The sequence below is a fragment of the Bos indicus genome, chromosome 9 (genome assembly GCF_029378745.1).
Source record: "Bos indicus isolate NIAB-ARS_2022 breed Sahiwal x Tharparkar chromosome 9, NIAB-ARS_B.indTharparkar_mat_pri_1.0, whole genome shotgun sequence".
In the NCBI taxonomy this organism is placed as follows: Eukaryota; Metazoa; Chordata; class Mammalia; order Artiodactyla; family Bovidae; genus Bos; species Bos indicus.
Window position 1 is genome coordinate 307,215 of NC_091768.1, and position 11,289 is coordinate 318,503.

The 11,289-nt window shown below is 38.4% G+C and overlaps 1 pseudogene; it reads right to left on the bottom strand.

The window, feature by feature from the left end:
- Positions 1 to 651: 651 nt before the first annotated feature.
- LOC139184816 (olfactory receptor 10AG1-like) lies at positions 652 to 1,570 on the bottom strand (annotated as a pseudogene).
- Positions 1,571 to 11,289: the final 9,719 nt, after the last annotated feature.

Consider the following 11,289-nt stretch of genomic DNA (forward strand, 5'->3'; position numbering starts at 1 on the left):
ATGCAGTTTATAGTTTAAATTCCTAATAGTCCTAATACTAAGGAGACACTACAAAAGCAAAACATGAAAGCTATAAGCCAGAGGAAATGACGTCACTAGAGAACAGTCAGCATTGAGGTAACAAAGGATCCTTTCAGGGTTTATACTCTGAAAGGGTTATGGACAGTTGCAAAACAGAGAAAGAAGGAAAAACTGCAAGAAAGCACTCAGATTCCCCTACTCCCACCAACTTGGATGTGGTTGTTGTTTTCTCATCATCTAAATCCAATCATAAGTATGGAAAAGGACAGTGAATATGCCTGAAGGAATGGGAAGTTTCAAGCAAATTTCTTACAGAGCATGACCATGATCATTAGTTATATAGCATTTAACTATCATTTTATTGATCAGGAAATCTCTTAACTCACTCTTTCCTAGTGAGAGGGAAGATAGGTTTTCAGAATAGATCATTGCCATGGAGGTAATGTGTGCTTTGATAACCCAGAAACCCTTAGCTCTTTGAAACTAAGGTCCTTTCAAATAATGTGAGATGGCAGTGATGATATTAACTATCATTTTATAGGAACATAGAAACAAATTAGATGATATTTTCTGATGTATTTACGTGAGAAACATAGAAACAAATTGCTTCTGTAATTTCAAGCCTTTGAGTCAGGTTGATAATTTACTTAGTAGTTTTCTCAGTGCTATGGTGATATCTTTGTTTCTCAGAGTATATATAATGGGATTGAACGTTGGGATCAAAACTGTGTAGAAAAGAGAGATCAGCTTCCCAGTTTCTTCAGATTGATTTGGTTTGGGTTGTAAATAAGTGGTAGAGGCTGTGCCATAGAATAAGACCACCACTGTGAGGTGAGACAAGCAAGTAGAGAAGGCTTTAGGCTAAAGCCCTCGCTCTGGCGAATGTTGGAGATTATTTTATCATAGTCAGCAGAAATGGAACCATAATGAATACCACTGCAACTGCATAGACTGCTATCTCGTTCACAAATGCATCCTCATAGGCAAGCTTGAATATGGGGGGGAGGTCTCAGAAAAAATGATTAATTGTGGTAGACCCACAAAAGGGCAGAGAGAAAATCTGCCATGTTTGCCCAATTACAACAGGAACTCCACTGACCCAGGAGGCAGTGACCAGCTGGACGCAGACCTGGGGGCTCATGATCAGACCATACGGAAGAGGTTTACAAATGGCCACGTAGCAGTCATAGGCCATCACGGCCAGGAGGAGACACTCTAAACCTCCAAACAGAAGGACCAAACACATTTGTGTAGCACAGGCAATGAAAGAAACATGCCCTTTCTGGTTCAGGAGGTCCGTGAGAATTCTTGGGATAGTGACAGTTACATAACAGATTTCTAAAATGGAAAAGTGGTTGAGGAAAAAGTACACGGGGGTCTGGGGAATAGGGTCAATTCTTGTTATCAATACAATGACACTGTTGCACATCAGGATGGTCAAATAGAGGACTAAAAATATCCCCAAAAGAATCCATTGGAAATTGGGAATATCAGAAAACCCCAAGAGGATAAATTCCATCATTGTGGTGATATTTGATTTTTCTGTTCTTAATTTGTACTTCATCTGTAGATATGGTAAATTCAAGATGGTTAATTCATTAATGCTTTTGAGCAACATTTCCCTTATGTTAACTGGATTAGATGCATGAACCTATTTACATAATCCCTTCAATTATTTCTGCCTTTGCCTTGCTCAGTTTCTAAGAAATGAGATTTGAAACTTCAGCAATGAACTGATGTGCAGTTAAAATCAATTAGAGAAATAAAATCCTCATTTTTTACACTTGTATGTGCTGATACCAGAGGGCTTCTCTGTATCTCAGCAGTAAAAGAGTTTGCCTGAAATGCAGGAAATACAGGAGATGTAGGTTTGATCCATGGGTAAGGAAGATCCCTTGGAGGAGGGGATGGCAACCCACTCCAATATTCTCACCTAGAGAATTCCATGGACAAGGAGCCCGGCAGGCTATGGTCCATGGGATCACAAAGAGACAGACATGACAGAAGTAACTGAGCAGCAGCAGTAATGATACCAGGAACAATACGATGTATGCATTTTTATTTAGTGCTTATTGTACAAGAATAGTATTAAATTATTTCACCCCTTTTAAAAGTGAAATTATATATGATACAGGCTTGCTATTGTTTTTCTTTGGGTTCATCAATTTCTTTTTCTGTACCTATTGACTTATTCCATTTCCTTTCAATTCAAAGCTTTTCACTTAAAACTTTTGCCTAATTCTTATTCAAAACATTTTAAGCCCTCCCATTTCTACTCCAATGAGAACTGACTTTCTTAAACTCATTTCTTGTTACTGGGGGAACAGATACATGTAATAGTATTGTTCTCTACTGTGTACCTCACCCATCAGTTATGCTATACATGGAAAGCATTAGTTACATCTTGGGGTCCAATAACATTCCCTATTAATACCCATGATACACTGCATTACAAATACCAATTAACCTTTAACTCAGTCCATAAATATGACCCATTCTTCATGATATTTTGGGTTCCCTGATAGCTCAGTTGGTAAAGAATCTACCTGCAATGCAGGAGACCCTGGTTTGATTCCAAGGTCAGGAAGATTCACTGGAGAAGGGATAGGCTACCCACTCCAGTATTCTCAGGCTTCCCTTGTGACTCAGCTGGTAAAGAATCTGCCTGCAAGGCGGGAGATCTGGGTTCGATCCCTGGGTTGGAAAGATCCCCTGGAGAAGGGAAAGGCTACCCACTCTAGTATTCTGGCCTGGAGAATTCTATGGACTGTTCACATGGTCACAAAGAGTCAGACATGACTGAGTGATTTTCACTTTCATGATACTTTAATATAGTCTGTTCTTAACTTATGTGATTCTCTGATCCATTGTCATCTATTTCTCTTACAACCAAATAAAATACTTCCTATGTAATCCCTTTGTAATTTTATCTAATAAGTGTAACTTTATTTAAACCCCATGATTATTTATTTTAGGAATGCAAATGGCAAAAGCAAATGAGTGGGACTAACACACACACACACAGAGGCCTGTTATCTTGCTTTACTTCAAGTTCATGTAATCAGATATCAGGCAGTCAACACTGTGCAACAATTTTCATAACACTTTATTAGTGTTCTAACTGTGTTTTCATATTTCATTAAATCTACTATGTTTGTTCCCATCTTCCATCTCCACAAACTATTGTTTTTGCATTAATACTTTGATAAAAATAAATATTGAGTCAACAAATGTTCTCTCATATTTCTCTATTTCCACTAGAATTAGTTTTCAAAATTACCTTAAGAGAAAGTTTTATTATAACTATTATTATTTCTATTTCATTTATTTCTAATTTTATTTTATCATTAAAAAAGTTAAGAAATATATTGGTTAGTTTAAGTTGTTAACTAATTTTCAGACAAAGATCTCAGAATTTCATATTTTTCTGTTTTATCCTTTTTATCTTAAACCTCAAATTCAGAACTACTTTTAAATAAAACCATCTAACATCTTACCTTCATGGATTTACATGAAGTTATTTATAAGAATATAGATGTTTTGACCCTGTAAATTTTTACAATTCTTTTGAATCAGAAAGTCACTGTCATTCTGGAGTATTCTTCAAAGATCAGCTGCTCCTATGTAGGAAGTAATCATGCTCACCCTGGGGGACATTTTCTCTTGAGTATCAGTTTAATTTCTAGAAGATTGCTTCTGTTCAGTGATCATCTGGGTTTATGTTTTAAGACTAATTTTTCTGTAGATGATTTTTCCTCTGAAGCTCCTTCTTGGCACAAAGGTTCCCCTCTGTGGTGATGGAAAAATGACACTTAATTATCTAGTACCAATAGTGGAAAAATGACACTTAATTATCTAATATCAATTATACTTTCTGGAAAAAAAAATAAAACTTTCAACTTATTGCATTTCAGACCATTAGTAATTTCTGTAAGTTTGCCTTCCTTAATTTTATTCCCATATCTCATTTTTCACATCTTTAGAAAAGTGTGTTACTTACTAATACACAAACGTGGTATGGTTGTTCTTTCCAATACACTGTGGGGAGGATTAGATCCCTTCTCAGAAGTGGAACACTGTTCCTAGATTAACTTTTGTGGAAATTAAAGCATGTTGTATCTGCTGACAAAAATCTGGGTAGTTTTATTCATGTTAGGATATCTAGTTGGTCATCAGCGTAGGTATCTAGCAGATTCAAAATGAAAGGCACCTTAAAAACAGCCTAGAGCCTGTTATGCAGGGTGAAGTAAGTCAGAAAGAAAAAGACAGATATCCTCTATTAACACACACACGCATGCGTGTGTGTGCTTGAGAAAAATGATACTGATAAACCTATTTGCAAGGCAGGAATATAGATGCAGACATAGGGAACAGACTTGTGGACTCAGTGAGCGAAGGAGAGGATGAGACAAATTGAAAGATTAACATTGAGACATACACACCACCACATGTAAAGCAGATGGCTAGTGGGAAGTTTCTAAACATATAAAACAGGGAGCTCAACCTGATGCTCTGTGACAACCTGGGGGTGGGGGGTGGGGTAGAGTGTGGAAGGGAGGTTAAAGACAGAGAAATATATGTACACCTATGACTGGTTTACTTTGTTGTACAGCAGAACCAACACAACATTGTAAAGCAATTATCCTCCAATTAATACATTTTCTTTTTTAAATAAACATTTAAACACAATTATTTAAGACAGGAAAGAAAAACAAAATTTCCTCTGTCAAAATGCTTTTTCTATTTCAGCTACTTCCAGGCAGGTATGTAGATAAAATTATCAGGAATGAGGTTACAAGGCCAATATCCACTTCTGCTCATAAGTACAATTTTTTCTTTCTGTTTAGAGATTCTTTGACAACTTGAAACACTATTTGTGTTTCTAAAATTGAGTTTCTTTTTTGTATTTTAAATTTGCTTCTCTTTCTTACAGCATGTTCCTCATAAATTGGACTTACGTACCTTTTTTTAGGATTGGTGTTGTATCCATGTCATTTAGTGTCATGTTTACTTACAAATGAGAATTGCACTGATTATTTGTTTCAACTAGGTTTTACTTACAGGATGGAACAAACTGAATGTCCATCACCCATCACCCATGTGAGTAAATTGATCTAATCCTTAAATCTATCATTGGGATAGTGAATTGAATGCTTCTCAATTCAATTCAATATCATCATTACCTGAAAACAAATGGAGAGGGAGGTGGAAGGGGGGTTCTGGATGGGGAACATGTGCACATCCATGGCAGATTCATGTTGATGTATGGCAAAATCAATACAATATTGTAAAGTAATTAGCCTCCAATTAAAATAAATAAATTTATATTAAAAAAAAATCTACACTCCGTGAAAATACCTCAAATATATCAGTGTAACAAAATAAAGAAACATATTGCAAACATATTACAGCACATGTTTACAGTCAGTGATGAAGAAACTCTGGTTGTTTCCATCCAAGAGTCCCACTGTTCCTACTTCTTCTTTGTAGTTTCCTACTGGATCTTCAGCATGCAGAAAGCTAAGATGCCAAGACAGACAGAACATAAGGAAACAAATATACTATTCAGAGCCTCTATATGTAATAAACACATCACTTCTACCCATATGTCATTGTAGAAACTAATCACCTGGTCCAATATAGTTCTGAGAAGGTTAGGGAATGATGTTCATTGTATGTCAATAAAACAGATGTATTTGAAGAGCATAAAGCCAGATTCTGCCGCAGTCCTCACTTTTGGTCACTAAAAAAGGGTGTTATAGCATGCTGCAACATGTATACCTTTAGACTGATGACTTAGCATGAAACATAACAGAGTAAGTATTCATGGTACATATTTATACAACACAACGTCATTATTATTTTTATTAGGCTTTGATGCTTAAATTAGCAATAGTGGTGAGGCATAATTTACACAACATAAAGCATGACCTTTAAAATTCAGTGATACATTGAGATATACTTGGCTTATAGCATTATATTAACTTCTGCTGAACAACAAATATATTTTAAATGATCATCACAATGTCTAATGTTAATATCTTCAATGTTAATATCCATCACCACCCAAAGTTAAACACTTTTTTCTTGTGATGTGAATTTTTAAAAATTTCTCTTAGCAACTTTCAAATATGCAAAATTATTTAACTATAGTCACCATGCTCTATATTATTTTCTTGGGCACAAAAATCAGTGTGGACAGTGATCAGCCATGAAATCAAAAGGCGTTTGTTTCTTGGAAGAAAAGGTATGACAAACCTAGAGTGAGTATTAAAAAGCAAAGACATCACTTTGCTGACAAAGCTCCGTATAGTTAAAGCTATAGTAGCTTTTTTTCCAGTAGTCACGTATGGATATGAGTTAGAACATAAAGAAGGCTGAGTGCCAAAGAATTGCTGCTTTCAAACTATGGTGTTGGAGAAGACTTTTGAGTATCCCTTGAACAGGAAGGAAATCAAATTGATTAATCCTAAAGGAAATCAACCCTGAATATTCACTGGGAGGATTGGTGCTGAAGCTGAAACTTCAATACCTTGGGCACGTCATGTGAACAGCCAGCTTACTGAAAAAAGGGGAAGATGGAGGATGAGATGGCATCACTGACTCAATGGACATGAGTTTAAACAAACTCCAGGAGATAGTGAAGGACAAGGAAGCCTGACGTGCTGCATTTCATGGGGTTGCAGAGTCAGAAAAGACTTAGCCACTGAACAACATCAGCATCATGCTGTACATTGATTGGATTGCTATACATTTCAATAGTGGTTTTATAAATATGACTAAATTTAAATTTACTGCCTTACTGTTTGTGTTTTGTTTCTCTTATACATGTATTTTCTCATATACATATATATTTTCACTTTTTTCTTATTATATTTTTGTGATTTTAATATACTTTTAGTGTTTATGTATCACTTAGACACCATATCGGAGAAGGCAATGGCACCCGACTCCAGTACTCTTGCCTGGAAAATCCCATGGATGGAGGAGCCTGGAAGGCTGTAGTCCATGGGATCGCTGAGGGTCAGACACGACTGAGCGACTTCCCTTTCACTTTTCACTTTCATGCATTGGAGAAGGAAATGGCAACCCACTCCAGTGTTCTTGCCTGGAGAATCCCAAGGACAGGGGAGCCTGGTGGGCTGCCGTCTATGGGGTCACACAGAGTTGGACATGACTGAAATGACTTAGCTTAGCTTAGACACCATATTAAAAAAGAGAGACATTACTTTGCCAACAAAGGTCCGTCTAGTCAAAGCTATCGTTTTTCCTGTCGTCATGTATGGGTGTGAGAGATGGACTATAAAGAAAGCTGAGCACCAAAGAATTGATGTTTTTGAACTGTAGTGTTGGAGAAGACTCTTGAGAGTCCCTCGGACTACAAGGAGATCCAACTAATCCGTCCTAGGACTGATGCTGAAGTTGAAACTAATATTTTGGCCACCTGATACAAAGAACTGACTCATTTGAAAAGACCCTGATACTGTGAAAGATTGAAGGCGGGAGGAGAAGGGGACGACAGAGGATGAGCTGGTTGGACGGCATCACTGACTCAATGGACATTAGTTTCAGGAAACTCTGGGAGTTGGTGATGGACAGAGAGGCCTGGCATGCTTCAGTCCATGGGGTCTTAAAGAGTTGGATATGACTGAGCAACTGAAATGAACCATTTTTTTATCCAATTTTCCTTATTAATTTTTAGCTGTAACTGTAGAGTTTGTAAAATAAATATTTGCCTAATACAATCTATCATTAAATAAATTTTATACTTTAATATGAATGTTGATATCCTGAAAAGAAAATACTCCTATTTGGACAATCTTATCTTTTGTTTTGTATTATTGCTTTACACTTACTCTTTTTAAATTAATTTTTATGAGAATACAGTTGATTTCCAATGTTACATAGCTTCTACTATACAGCAGAGTGAATCAGTGATACATAAGCATACTTTGACTATTTTTAAGATTCTATTCCCATATAGATTATTGCAGAGTATTGAGTACAGTTCCTGCTATACAGTAGGTTCTTAGTTAGTGAAGTCGCTCAGTTGTGTCAAACACAAATCTTTGTGACCCCAGGTATTGTAGCCTACAAGGCTCCTCTGTCCATGGGGTTTTCCAGGCAAGAATATTGGAGTGGGTTGCCATTTCCTTCTCCACACAGTAGATTCTTACTAGCTATCTATTTAGACAGAGTAGTTTGTATATTTCAACCCCAATCTCTCAGTTTACCTCTCCCCTTCCACCTTTCCCTCTTAGTAATTTTAAGTTTGTTTGCAAAGTGTGTGATTCTATTTTTGCTTTGTTTCAGTTCCAGTTCAGCGGCTCAGTCATGTCTGACTCTTTACGACCCCATGAATCTCAGCACTCCAGGCCTCCCTGTCCATCACCAATTCCCGGAATTCACCGAAACCCATGTCCATTCAGTCGGTGGTGCCATACAACCATCTCATCCTCTGTCGTCCCCTTCTGCTCATGCCCTCAATCTTTCCCAGCATCAGGGTCTTTTCAAATGAGTCAGCTCTTCGCATCAGGTGGCCAAAGTACTGGAGTTTCAGCTTCAGCATCAGTCCTTCCCATGAAAATTCAGAAACTGATTTCCTTTAGGATGGACTGGTTGGATCTCCTTGCAGTCCAAGGGACTCTCAAGAGTCTTCTCCAACACCACAGTTCAAAAGCATCAATTCTTTGGCACTCTTTATAGTCCAACTCTCACATCCATACATGACTACTGGAAAAACCATAGCTTTGACTAGATGGACCTCTGTTGGCAAAGTAATGTCTCCGCTTTTTAATATCCTGTCTAAGTTGGTCATGCTTTTCTTCCAAGAGTAACTCTCTTTTAATTTCATGGCTGCAGTCACCATCTGCAGTGACCTTGGAGCCAAAAAAAAAAAAAAGTCTGCTACTATTTCCACTGTTTCCTCATCTATTTGCCATGAAGTGATGGAACCAGAAGCCATGATCTTAGCTTTCTGAATGTTGAGCTTTAAGCCAACTTTCTCACTCTCCTCTTTCACTTCCATCAAGAGGCTCTTTAGTTTTTATTCACTTTCTGCCATAAGGGTGGTGTCATCTGCATATCTGAGGTTATTGATATTTCTCCCAGCAATCTTGATTCCAGCTTATGCTTCTTCCAGCCCAGCGTTTCTCTTGATGTACTCTGCATATAAGTTAAATAAGCAGGGTGACAATATACAGCCTTGATGTACTCCTTTTCCTATTTGGAACCAGTCTGTTGTTCCATGTCCAGTTCTAATTGTTGCTTCCTGACCTGCATACAGGTTTCTCAAGAGGCAGGTCAGGTGGTCTGGTATACCCACTCTTTCAGAATATTCCAGTTTGTTGTGATCCACACAGTCAAAGGCTTTGGCATAGTCGATAAATCAGAAATAGATGTTTTTCTGGAACTCTCTTGCTTTCTCGGTGATCCAATGGATATTGGCATTTTTATTTCGGGTTCTTCTGGCTTTTCTAAAACCAGCTTGAATATCTGGAAGTTCATGGTTCACATATTATTGAAGCCTGGCGTGGAGAATTTTGATTACTAGTGCGTGAGACGTGTGAGATGAGTGCAATTATGCGGTAGTTTGAGCATTCTTTGGCATTGCCTTCCTTTGGGATTGGAATGAAAACTGACCTTTCCAGTCCTGTGGCCATTGAGGAGTTTTCCATATATATTGGCATATTGAGTGAAGCACTTTCACAGCATCATCTTTCAGGATTTGAAATAGCTCCACTGGGATTCCATCACCTCCACTAGCTTTATTCATAGTGATGCTTCCTAAGGCCCACTTGACTTCACATTCCAGGATGTCTGGCTCTAGGTGAGTGATCAGACCATCATGATTATCTGGGTGATGAAGATCTTTTTTATATAGTTCTTCTATGTATTCTTGCCACCTTTTCTTAATATCTTCTGCTTCTGATAGGTCCATACCATTTCTGTCCCTTATTGTGCCCATTTTTGCATGAAATGTTCCCTTGGTATCTCTAATTTTCTTGAAGAGATTTCTATTTTTTCCCATTCTACTCTTTTCCTCTATTTCTTTGCACTGATCCCTGAGGAAGGCTTTCATAAATCTCCTTGCTCTTCTTTGGAACTATGCATTCAAATGGGTATATCTTTCCTTTTCTCCTTTGCTTTTGGCTTCTCTTATTTTCACAGCTATTTTTAAGAGCTCTTCAGACAGCCATTTTCCTTTTTTTTGCATTTCTTTTTCTTGAGGATGGTCTTGATTCCTGTCTCCTGTACAATGTCATGAACCTTTGTCCATAGTTCATCAGGTACTCTGTCTATCAGATCTAGTCCCTTAAATCTATTTCTTACTTCCACTGTATAGTCATAAGGGATTTGATTTAGGTTACCGTGAAACCACTGGCTTCTCTGCCTCTCTGTGTAGGCCTTGGTCCGTAGGTGTGGGAACTAACACGACCCGTCCCCTCCTCCTAGATCCAGGATACAGTGGCCATCAGGCACATGGCCTGCAACGAGCAGCAGTGGATGATGATGATCCTGCTGTGTGAGGATGGCAGCCTGGGCATCTACATGGCCAACGTGGAGAACACCTCCTACTGGCTGCAGCCCTCCCTGCAGCCCAGCAGCATCATCAGCATCATGAAGCCTGTCCACAAGCACAAGACAGCCACCATCAGTAAGGCCCCACTGCTATTGTCACCCTGCTTATTTAACTTATATGCAGAGTACATCATGAGAAATGCTGGGCTGGAAGAAACACAAGCTGGAATCAAGATTTCTGGGAGAAATATCAATAACCTCAGATATGCAGATGACAACACCCTTATGGCAGAAAGTGAAGAGGAACTAAAAAGCCTCTTGATGAAAGTGAAAGAGGAGAGTGAAAAAGTTGGCTTGAAGCTCAATATTCAGAAAACGAAGATCATGGCATCTGGTCCCATCACTTCATGGGAAATAGATGGGGAAACAGTGGAGACAGTAACAGACTTTATTTTGGGGGGCTCCAAAATCACTGCAGACTGTGATTGCAGCCATGAAATTAAAAAACACTTACTCCTTGGAAGGAAAGACCCTGATGCTGGGAGGGATTGGGGGCAGGAGGAGAAGGGGATGACAGAGGATGGGATGGCTGGATGGCATCACTGACTCAATGTACATGAGGTTGAGTGAACTCTGGGAGTTGGTGATGAACAGGGAGGCCTGGTGTCCTGTGATTCATGGGGTTGCAAAGAGTCGGACACGACTGAGCAACTGAACTGAACTGAACTGAACTGATTGAATGGTCTA